The following is a 10,601-nucleotide window of genomic DNA, read 5'->3' as shown; positions in this document are numbered from 1 at the left end:
GTCTGGGAGATTTCTATGACTCAATTTATTTAGTTAGGATGTGGATTTCTTATGGAAATCTGTTTGGCATTTTATGGCGTCCTAACAAACCATTCCTCAAGCTTTGTGCGGAAGGGATATACAGATCTCTTAAGTCTACAACTTAAGATGTGTGACCCTAATTAAATGAGAACAGAGATTTGATTCTTTGCTTCACGGTTTTGCTGAAAGATTGCATAACCAAAACATGATGGATCTTCAATCCGTTTCACAGCAGCAAGACAGGAAAACACATTGCAATGTATAATCATACTGTGGTTTAACAATGTACTATTTAAACAACATTACAGAATCTGCAATAACATATGAAATAACAGCCAAAGTGATGATGTTAAAAACAGCAATTCATTTATTTTATTTCTGCTACCAACATTTCCAGGATGTTGTTTTTTATATATGTAAATTTGCAGATTTAGAGTTATTTGGGTATGTTTGCTTTTTGTTTTTGCAAAATGTTGTTTTGGTTCTTTTTAACAGATACTGTCAGAAAAGCTGATGGTGAGCATTAGTGCAAATATTGCCAAAAGAAATATTCAAACGGCTGAAGACGGATGCTCCCAAACAGCAAACATGAAAAGCTAGATTCTTCTTTAAAGTCTCTCCATGTCTTCCTCTCTGCCTGGGTTCTTTCCTCTTTTTCTTCTTAATGCCATGTTGGAGTAGATCCTGCTTAGCCTCCAATCAACATTTCAAGCACTGGGATCATGTTTGATATTGTCAGATGGCCTGGAAAATTAAAAACCCAATTAAAGGCTCAGCACGAGGGTCAGCTCTTCTGCATATCAAAAGGCCTCCTCTGGCTATTCTGCTCAAATTGTATCTGTTAACAGCTCACTTTGCAGAAAGTGAAATAGCACAGCATTTATGAGTAATAAGTACCTTCCAGCTGATACATTTCAAACATAAACCACTTTCATGGCCCCGGCAAAAAGTACAAGTCATAATCAAATTGTCAATTTTTTCCTGTGAGATGCATAGATCTATTGTAACTGTGATTGTTAAAGAAGGAAATGCATTTTATTCACATGTTGGAAAAAAAGATGCACAATTTCCCTACAATTAAAGATTTTTTGTCACATTTTTACTGCCTTTCCTTTACATTTCTAAATAGTTACTATAATTGATTTTCGGGTTGCATTCATTTTTTTTTCTTTTTGTAGAAGAATCATTTATAGTTTTTATGTAGTGGAAGAAATGGTTGAAGTGAATAGCATTTTTGTTTAGCTGGGGTATTAATGTTCACCCAAATGTTTATAATGTGAATGTGCAAAGCACTAAAAGCTTTCGAGCGAAATGCAAATTAGTAGAGCACTCAAATGACATTTTTAGAAGGAGTTTTCATCTGTCAATGTGGCATAATATTAAGTCAAACTAAAGTCACTACTTCAGCTACTGGCCATTTGAAAAAATTTCATAAGATACTAGGCTTGACAGAAAAGAAAACAAACTACATAAATATTTTTCATCATATTATATTAACCAAGCAGCTGCTTTAAGATTCCACAAGTTAGCATATAATGTCTCCCTTTAGAATATATTTTGAGTATATGCAGTGTCAAAAATCTAAATCCCTGGGTTTTGCATAATGCATTAAGGTCCACATCTGAGACAGGAAAGATTTTTCAAAGCAATGTCATGTGATGTAGTAGCACGAGCCCTGCTAAGGGGGGAAAATTCCAGGGAATTTTAGAAGTGGGAGGGAAGAAAATAATGCATTTTGTTACTTGGATTTGTACTGCAGGGTATTACGAGAAGCAATTTTTAAAAAATCTTTCTGTTTTAGTGTAATGTAAGTAGCTTAGATTCTCCTATTACATCGTGTGTGTGTGTGTGTGTGTGTGTTTATATATAAAAAAGAAATAGACACCTAAGACTGAAGGGACATCGAGGACTTAAGGGGCATTGTGCTTTAGACAATGCAACGTGCTCTGAAAATAGGTAGTCCCTTACATTCCGTGGACCTGTGATATTCTCTGAGAAACCTTCACATTCCAATTAGTAACCTCTTCTTGTTTGGGCTGGCTTGCTGGAATGAAGCAGGTAACTGATACTTTTAATGCAACGAAGTATTTTAGTAATTTATATTTAAATTGTCCTTTTATTCATGGGTGGTAATTTTCACACTTTTAAACACCTCTAGGCTCCTGGGTTAGGGCGCATACCTGCATGCATGTTTACCTGGAAGGAAACTGCACTCAATTCAATGGGATTTAGGCTCAATTAAGTGTGCCTAGGCTTGCAGCTTGGCAGCCCAACCCGATAGTGTTTACTCAGCAGCAAGTCCCAGTGAGACATAGCTAGTAACTTTCTCAGTGATCCAAAGCTCCATGGCCATGTATACACGGAATATCCCCTGATGCCAAACCGAATAGTCCAGCCCCTGAATTCGCACAGACATTCGTGTTTTTATTAGAGCTCAGAGCGCTCGTGAAAGCTGCTGGATTCCTTCTGATCAGTTCATGTGATGCATTGATATTTTTTGATCAATAGGACAGGAGGCCACACGCCCTTTTCAAAACCGTTTGTCACAGTTACAAAAATGAAGAGAGGCCTGTTCTGCCACGCTGAATATATTTTTAAAAGATTAATTAATTAATAACATGATCTTTCCAATGAAGTGTAGCGTAAACAGGCTTCTTAATTTGGGACAGGATTTGGAGGTAAAAAGACAATAGATTTGTGGGGTTTTTAATATTAAAAAAAGGAAAGATAAACATTTCTAAATAAACTCTCCTCTGACGGCTTGATATAGTGCTTCTGAAAGTTTTTTTTTTTAAAAAAAATTGCCATAATGGTACAGCAGAGATTTAGCTGTGTTTTATTCCTTTAAAAATAAAAAGTCTCCTGCAGTGCACCCCATCATGGCCACTTGGGAAATAATGGAATTGCTGATAGACCCCCTTAGCCAACATGACACTAGTGGGCGCCATCATAATAACTTCAGATAGGCTGCAACTTATTCCTATTAAAGGGCAGCATATTGCATATTAATAGACAATTTAAAATAATTACAGGCTTTAATATTTTTCGGGGAATGGTTGCTTGTCTCCTGAAAGTTTCACACTTCTTATAGAAAAGAAAGCAAATGCTTCTTCTTTTTTCCCCCCTCCCAGAGAAACAATGTATAATAATATGTCAGTAAAGATTGAGCAATTTTGAGTAGTGATGGGTGAAAAGGACATTATGTTCTTTTTTTCTTGTCATGGTCTGTATTTTTCTGTCAGTTGGCAAAGGCTGCACTCAGCAAGAAGAAGCTAAAGACCTGCACTGAGAGACGTGAGGGTGACAGCTAACCTGACAGGTCAGAAGATGACTGCAGAATTAGCCTTACTTTAATTCTCACTAAAATTCACAGCTTCTGACGAGGAAATGGGAAAAAGAAATTTCCTTACACATTTTCTTTTCATTTCGTGTGCAGATTATACATATTCTGCTTCCATTAACAAGATGGAGATTGTGCTTTATGCAGCTCTATATTTAAGGGCAAAAGACCAAGAAGATGACAAGAATGACCCCTCTCTTGTCTTATGATCACTGCCAGTTTGACATGACACTAATTAGACTCCCTTAATCTAAACCCAGTTAGTTCTGCATGCTTGCAGCAAAACCACTGCAAAACCCGAACATAAATTGCCTTGGGCCTTTGTCTTCACACACATGCACTTACACACACACACACACACACACACACACACACACACACACACACAACTTACCTTATCATTCATAATCCAATCACAATATTCCTAATGTACAAGCGTTCAAAGAATTGCAATTCTCTTATTCCTAAAATCTCAATTGCCTCTGATTGTATAATAAAAGAAAGAATAGGCACTTGCATGTGTGTGTTTGGTCTAAACTGTCTCCCCGATCCATTGTTTTTGAAAATGCTGTGGATGAATTGAATATCTTGTGGGTGAACATATGTAGCATTTTCATGCAATGTCACTGTGCCAATTGATTAGATATTGTGTTTATGCAATGAACACAAAACCTGTTTTAAATGACCAGTCATTAAAAATAATTGCTATAGGCCAATGTTAATGTAGAATGATCTGCACTGCCATAGCGTGAGACTATCATGAGCAAAGAAAACACAAGAATATTCAATATTGAAACAGAGGGGCCATGATCCAACATAGAGCAGTCATGTTTGTCCATTGATGTAAATAAGCTGAAGCATCCCCAACTCGTGGCTTGTTGTTAAGCAAGAAAAAGGATCACTGGATGTTGAGGGGAGACCTGGTGATAGCACACGCCTGCAGTCTTTGCGATCTGATTTATTGATTTTAATATTAGACGTTCATTGGTCATTCACACAGATTTCTGAGCCACAGTTTTATTTTATCACCCCAGGGAAACTGTTTTGGGATTGTAATGCAGTCTGAAGCTGCTGCTGCTGCTGCATATGCTGAAGTCATCCCAAAATAGCTATTTGTACCCAAGTGCAAATGCAGTTTTTAGTAATGCAATCAAGTGTTAAGGAAAAGTGTGATTTACCAGTTCGGACTGACCTCAGCCCAGAAATGAGCAGTCCGGTGGACCAAGTTGCTATGGTCTCATGCTCACTTTCTAGAGCATGAATGGGAAAGCTGTGCACTCCGTCAGACCCAGCTAGCATGGACACTGGTCAGGGATGATGGGAGTTGTAATCCAATAACATTTAGAGGGCCATAGGTTTTCTCTCCCTGCTCTAAGGGGTCTCCTACATTGCTTTGTCTGACTGCTAGGTGCAGCTTTTAAAATAAATAGATAAAATCAATTAACAGTTTTGCAAAACTTTGGATTCCCACTCCCACTGCTTTCCATGATTATGGGAAAGGCTTGGATTGACTTATGAGGATGGTCCTGTAGAAGCAGTGGTGCTTGCTGGATTGTCCTTTGTAGCCGCTCATTGCTGTGGCATACAAAGCTGCATGCATAACTCAAACCCATTGCTCACTGCTGCAAAGAACAGGGTGATCAAACCATCCCAAAGCCATCAAGAGGAAAGCCTGGGTTGTACTAATCCTGCACGCTATATTTACTATGTGCCGCTATTAACACATTTAGAAAGAGACTTTAATAGCTGCAGTCAGTCATCTGCCCTCATTTTTTCCCTAAGTCTTCTTTAATATCAGTTCACTTTCGTTGGCTAGGGACCGGGTGGTAATATGGTTAGGAAACAAACAAATAAATAGGAAGAACTTTCTGACAGTGAGAGCTGTTCGACCAGGGAATGGGCTCCCTTGGGAAGTTCTGAACCGGAGGTTTTTAAGCAGTGTTTGGATGGTTACCTGTGATGGATGTTTTAGTTGAGATCCCTGCATTGCAGAAGGTTGGACCAGATCATCCTTGAGGGTCTACAGTTTTGTGATTCTATGTCTTTGGATAAAGGGGGGGAGAGTCAGAAATATTAGTCAATGTCTTCAGCCTAGGGATGGGTGAGCAGAAGACCATTCATGCAGTCCAACATTCAAAGAAAGAAACATCTCAAGGATGGATTCCAAGATTTAACAGAATGCTCAAAGGAGCCTAATTTTCCTGGAAGTTGTTGGACTACAACCCATCGTCCTTGACCATTGGCCATACAACATGAGGAGGCACCACATCTTAAATTTTTCAAGTTAATATTTAGTCCTTTCCGAGTTTTGATGCTGCTAATCAGGTAAGAGGAAACATTTATGGGGGGGGGGAATGTTTTTGCTTATTATGTTTTTCATTGCCCTTTTCTGATGTAAACTGACCTCAACACTGGCCAACACAACATGAGCGCAGTAGTGGTTTGGCATCATGACTTTGTTGTGATGCATTGCTACAAGTCTAGGGACACATACACAAAAATAAGTGTACTAGTTACCATGCTCCCATCTCTGCTATATATTTAAAGCAGTATTATGCCACTTTAAACAGTCATGACTTTCCCTCAAAGAATCCTGGGGATTGTAGTTTGTTAAGAGACTGCTAAAGGTAAAAGGTAAAGGTCCAGTCGTGACCGACTCTGGGGTTGCGGCGCTCATCTCGCTTTACTGGCTGAGGGAGCCGGCGTACAGCTTCTGGGTTATGTGGCCAACATGACTAAGCTGCTTCTGGCGAACCAGAGCAGTGCACAGAAACGCCGTTTACCTTCCCGCCAGAGTGGTACCTATTTATCTACTTGCACTTCGTGCTTTCGAACTGCTAGGTTGGCAGGAGCTGGGACCGAGCAACAGGAGCTCACCCCGTCTCAGGATTCGAACCGCCAAGCTTCTGATCAACAAGTCCTAGGCTCTGTGGTTTAACCCACAGTGCCACCTGGAGACCCCTATTTACCTCACAGAGCTACAGATCTTGAAAGTGCCTTCACTTTTGTGCCTTCACAAAAGTCAATCCCTTTTCCCAGGAAACTCTGAGAGCTGTAGTTCTGTGTGGGACAGGAGTCTCCTAACAACTCCCAGCGCCCTTAACAAATCGTTCCCAAGATTTGGTGGGAGGGAGCCATGATTGTTGAAAGTGACATGATGCTTCTTTAAATGTACAGTGCAGATAGGGCCTCAATTGTAACCCTCCTTTGTACTCTGTTTACTTCTCTTACCACACTGGCTGATCTTGGAGTCTTAAGTTTCAGCAGCGTCCTGAGGGATACCAAAATTCAGCACTCTCTGCCTCTCACCTTCCATTCTCTATTATAGCTGTGCTGCCCCTTGTGGCGTCTCTGAGGCTCTGCACCTGGTACGACTGAACAGGTCGCGTGACCCTAAAACGTCCTCTGCTCACCATCACTTCCCAAACCCATGAGTGGAAAATGTCTGGACAGTATCTGTTGGGCTCTGTCTTTTTTAAATACTGGGGAGGAAAATTAAGAAATCATAAGAATGTAGAACAGATGAAAAAGAATAGACATCAGCTGCCACAGGCATATATTTTAAATAAATGTTTGAATTAAAACTGTACAAATGGAGAACAAAGAGACAAAATGCATTTTGCAAACTAAACAGGCTCTGTATAAATTGAGACAAACCAAACCATGCTTCGGAAGTTATTGAAGAGTCCTAAATTCTTCATTACGCCACTGACTGTTAGCTTGTAGAATTCTAGAAATGCACCCTGCAGTTTGCACTAATTGGTGGGAAAAGGACGTTCTGTGTCAAAGGCAACTAATTGTTTGATGGGAATAGCAAGCTTTCACATTCATATATACCACACCACTATATCACATCATTTTTTTTTGCATTCAGGGATTTATAAGGAGGTGTTATATTGTGCCACAGTTAATTGTAATGAGTTTATGGGCTCTGGTGCCCATATACATCTTGTTTACACATGGGCAAGGTGATGTTACCAGTGAAAGGGCCTCTAAATGAGACTGTTGGGCATTTAACTAAAGACTTGCATTCTGCATAAGCAGCATACATAAAAGTGTATATTATGCAGATTTTTGAAACCTGTGTCTTCAGGAAGACACTGTTTTGACCATAATGCATTCTGTCATGTGAGATAAAATGCAGGGAGCATTTACATTTCTCCCACTCAGTAAGCTTCTACCACACGGCTTGCATTTTTCTCACATCAATAGACATCTTTTTAAACATTATATTTGTGTCTGTCTCTCTTGATGGCAAATAAAATTCAATAAATAAAATTCCTTATGATAAATAATGCTAGATTTACAAAGTGGCTTTGATAAAGTGTGCTTGGTTTCAGGAGCGATTTGTTAAAAACAAATAAATTTAACAAGACATGCACACAAGCTCAAAATGTATTAATAGGTTGTAGATGATGCACAATAACATAATGACCCAAAAGACCATTTGCACAGTTGTTCACTCTGCTTAACTTACTGCCAAATCAGACAATTATTCAACAGAACCTGGGCCTGTTAGCTATGCAGAGCAGATCTTCGTCTGGCTGCTGGGTTATCAAACCAGTAGCTTTTGTGGATCTTCAATATGACAATGGGGCACGCTAGCATCAAAAAACATCAAATATAATGTGGCATGCAGAACAGACATTACAGGACATTAAACATTGGTACCAATTATAAACCGCACTGTGTACTGTGGTAAAAATGCATAGTAATTCACAAGTGGTCCCAATCCTTCTACCTTTTAGAAAACAAAAAAACAAAAGAAATAATTTCTGGCATCATGTAAATGCACATAGTTTTATTTGATATTCTCATGTTATATGCAACATACTGCACATATATATTAAGCACTTGGGGCCAGTTCACACTGTCAAACTGAAAAGGCTAATAGTTATTAAGTCAAAATTAGGAAGCCATACTAAAAATCTAATAGATGAAATCACCTAAAGATTGAGGATTAATTTGCCAACTCTTTCCTTAAAATCCAATACAGCTTTTTGCCTTCTTTGTGCCAAGTCCTGCTTAGACTAGCCTGATTATTTTACTAGACTTTTAATAGAATCTTTTTCCTAGCCTATTAACAGACTTCTATTATCTTAGTGGGTTATATTAATGGACTGTGGGTTGGTTGGTTTTTTAAAAGACATCTACTGAATGTACCAGTAGAGGGACTGGTCTCTCTTCCTCTTACCTATCAACTGTGTTTTCCTGGTGGCCATGGAGAAAAGGACTTGCCTTCCTCCATGGCAAGCATGAAAGTCAAGTGATACGTCCCTCCCTTACCATCTTCCTCGCTCACCTGGTTGGGATTCCATGCCCTTGCCTGGTGACCAGGTGAGTAGTTAAATACAAGGCAAGTGTTCATTAACCCTCGATCTCCAGATGCTGGTGGACTACAATTTCTACCATCTTCAGCCAGCTCAGCCAAGGGACATGGATGATGGGAGCTATAGACCTATATCAGGGATCCAAAGGAAACAAAATATGGGAATAACTTGTTCCAAATAAGAAAGTGTCAGATTTGAGTTTCTACTGAAATGAGGCTGCATTTTAATGTTGTATTTTAATCCTGTTTTGAAGTTGTATTTTAATCAATTGTTTTTATACCTGGTGTTAGCCGCCCTGAGCCCAGCCTTGGCTGGGAAGGGAAGGGGCCTAAATAAAATTTATCATCATCATCATCATCATCATCATCAAAGCACAAGTACTTGGGTGAAGGTTGGTGTGGGGACTGTAATTCAGCCCATTTCCATTATAAACAAAAACAAATGCAAATGCTAGGTTCAAATTCCCTTTGGTTTAAGAAGGAGCAATGTCTTCTGCTCATTCCCTCATGCTCCAAAACCAAGGAAACAGGAAGTTGTGTTTCCAGCCTCAACTTGTGCCCCACAAGAGAGCAAAGACTCTGGCCAGGAACCTGAGGCCCTTGGGACCATCTCAGGCCACAGCCTCACAGCCTTGCTCCACACTCTCCTGAAGTGCTTTTGCCTGGATGCAATGTGCTATTTATGGAATGGTGACCATGCCCCCTGCTTACCTGGGCAAAGGAAAGAGAGGTAGTGATGCATGTGTGGTCTCAATAGGCAGGGATTTCCATAGTGTAGGCACTGCCTCACTAAACGAGTTCTTAGAAATGCAGAATGGGCATTATGTGTGGTGTAGTGGTTAAGAGCGGTAGTCTCCTAATCTGGGGAACCGGGTTCGCTTCCCCGCTCCTCCACATGCAGCTGCTGGGTGACCTTGGGCCAGTCACACTTCTGTGAAGTCTCTCAGCCCCACTCACCTCACAGAGTGTTTGTTGTGGGGGAGGAAGGGAAAGGAGAATGTTAGCCGCTTTGAGACTCCTGAAGGGGAGTGAAAGGCGGGATATCAAATCCAAACTCTTCTTCTTCTTCTTCTATGTGGTACCTGTAGCGGTGCCAATTCCGCCAATTGAAGCAGTCGAGTGGGCACACGTGGAGTCAAGCAATCTCATAGTTAAGCTGGTCCCAAGTTGTTAAGGGCTTTGTATGCTAATAGTAACACCTTAATGTTGCTAACAAAATGGGTACAATTAGCGCTGTCCCGATTAGTTAAGGCATGCCCAAGCATTCGGGTGAAATTTTTGCATATCCTTTTAGAGTAACCAAAGACCGAGAGTTGTTTATAAGCTTCTCCTTTCAAATTGGGGGAGGAAACGTCCTCCAAATGGTTAAGGTTTTTAAAGGCCACTCAAGAAGAAGAAAGTTGGTACACTCATGGCACACTTGCACTAATTACTAAAGAAGAAGTCAGAATATTTCTGCACCAGTCACAACCTGATATTTGCCTCATAGGGCAGGCCTGCATTCCAACACAGAACATCACAAAACCCATATGTGATGGAATGTTGGTCTCTGTGAGTGTTGTTGGATTTGAGGGAGAGAGACTTCTAGCTGCAGCACGGAAGTCATAGCTGGGCTTTCAAACTCTTGCTTTGCGGATGAACCAATGCCCTCCTTGCCAACATAAGCACTGAAAGATGGATTACTGAAAGCTGGGGCTCAGGATCAGGCCAGGGCATAAATGATTTAAATTGATACTTACACTTAAATAAAAGCAGTTCAAAATATAATTACTTTTTGAAATCTGCAAAAATTTCTGCAGGTATCCAAACTTGCTAGAAAACCAGCAGCTTCTTTGTCATGTAATCTATTTCAAACTCTCCCCCCAACCTGGTGGATTCCAGATGTTTTGCAGTACAACAGAGCCAGGCCGG

The 10,601-nt window shown here is 40.2% G+C and overlaps 1 long non-coding RNA gene across 1 annotated transcript; it reads right to left on the bottom strand.

Annotated features, from left to right (window-relative positions):
- Positions 1-409: 409 nt before the first annotated feature.
- LOC309520064 lies at positions 410-8,814 on the bottom strand. The gene is made up of 3 exons (XR_014214140.1): positions 8,648-8,814; positions 6,671-6,843; positions 410-765 (listed from the first exon to the last, which is right to left on the bottom strand). It is a non-coding gene; the product is annotated as an uncharacterized lncRNA (long non-coding RNA).
- Positions 8,815-10,601: the final 1,787 nt, after the last annotated feature.

The sequence above is a fragment of the Podarcis vaucheri genome (genome assembly GCF_965113315.1).
Source record: "Podarcis vaucheri genome assembly, chromosome: 1".
NCBI lineage: Eukaryota > Metazoa > Chordata > Lepidosauria > Squamata > Lacertidae > Podarcis > Podarcis vaucheri.
This window is presented reverse-complemented; position numbering and strand designations above follow the sequence as displayed.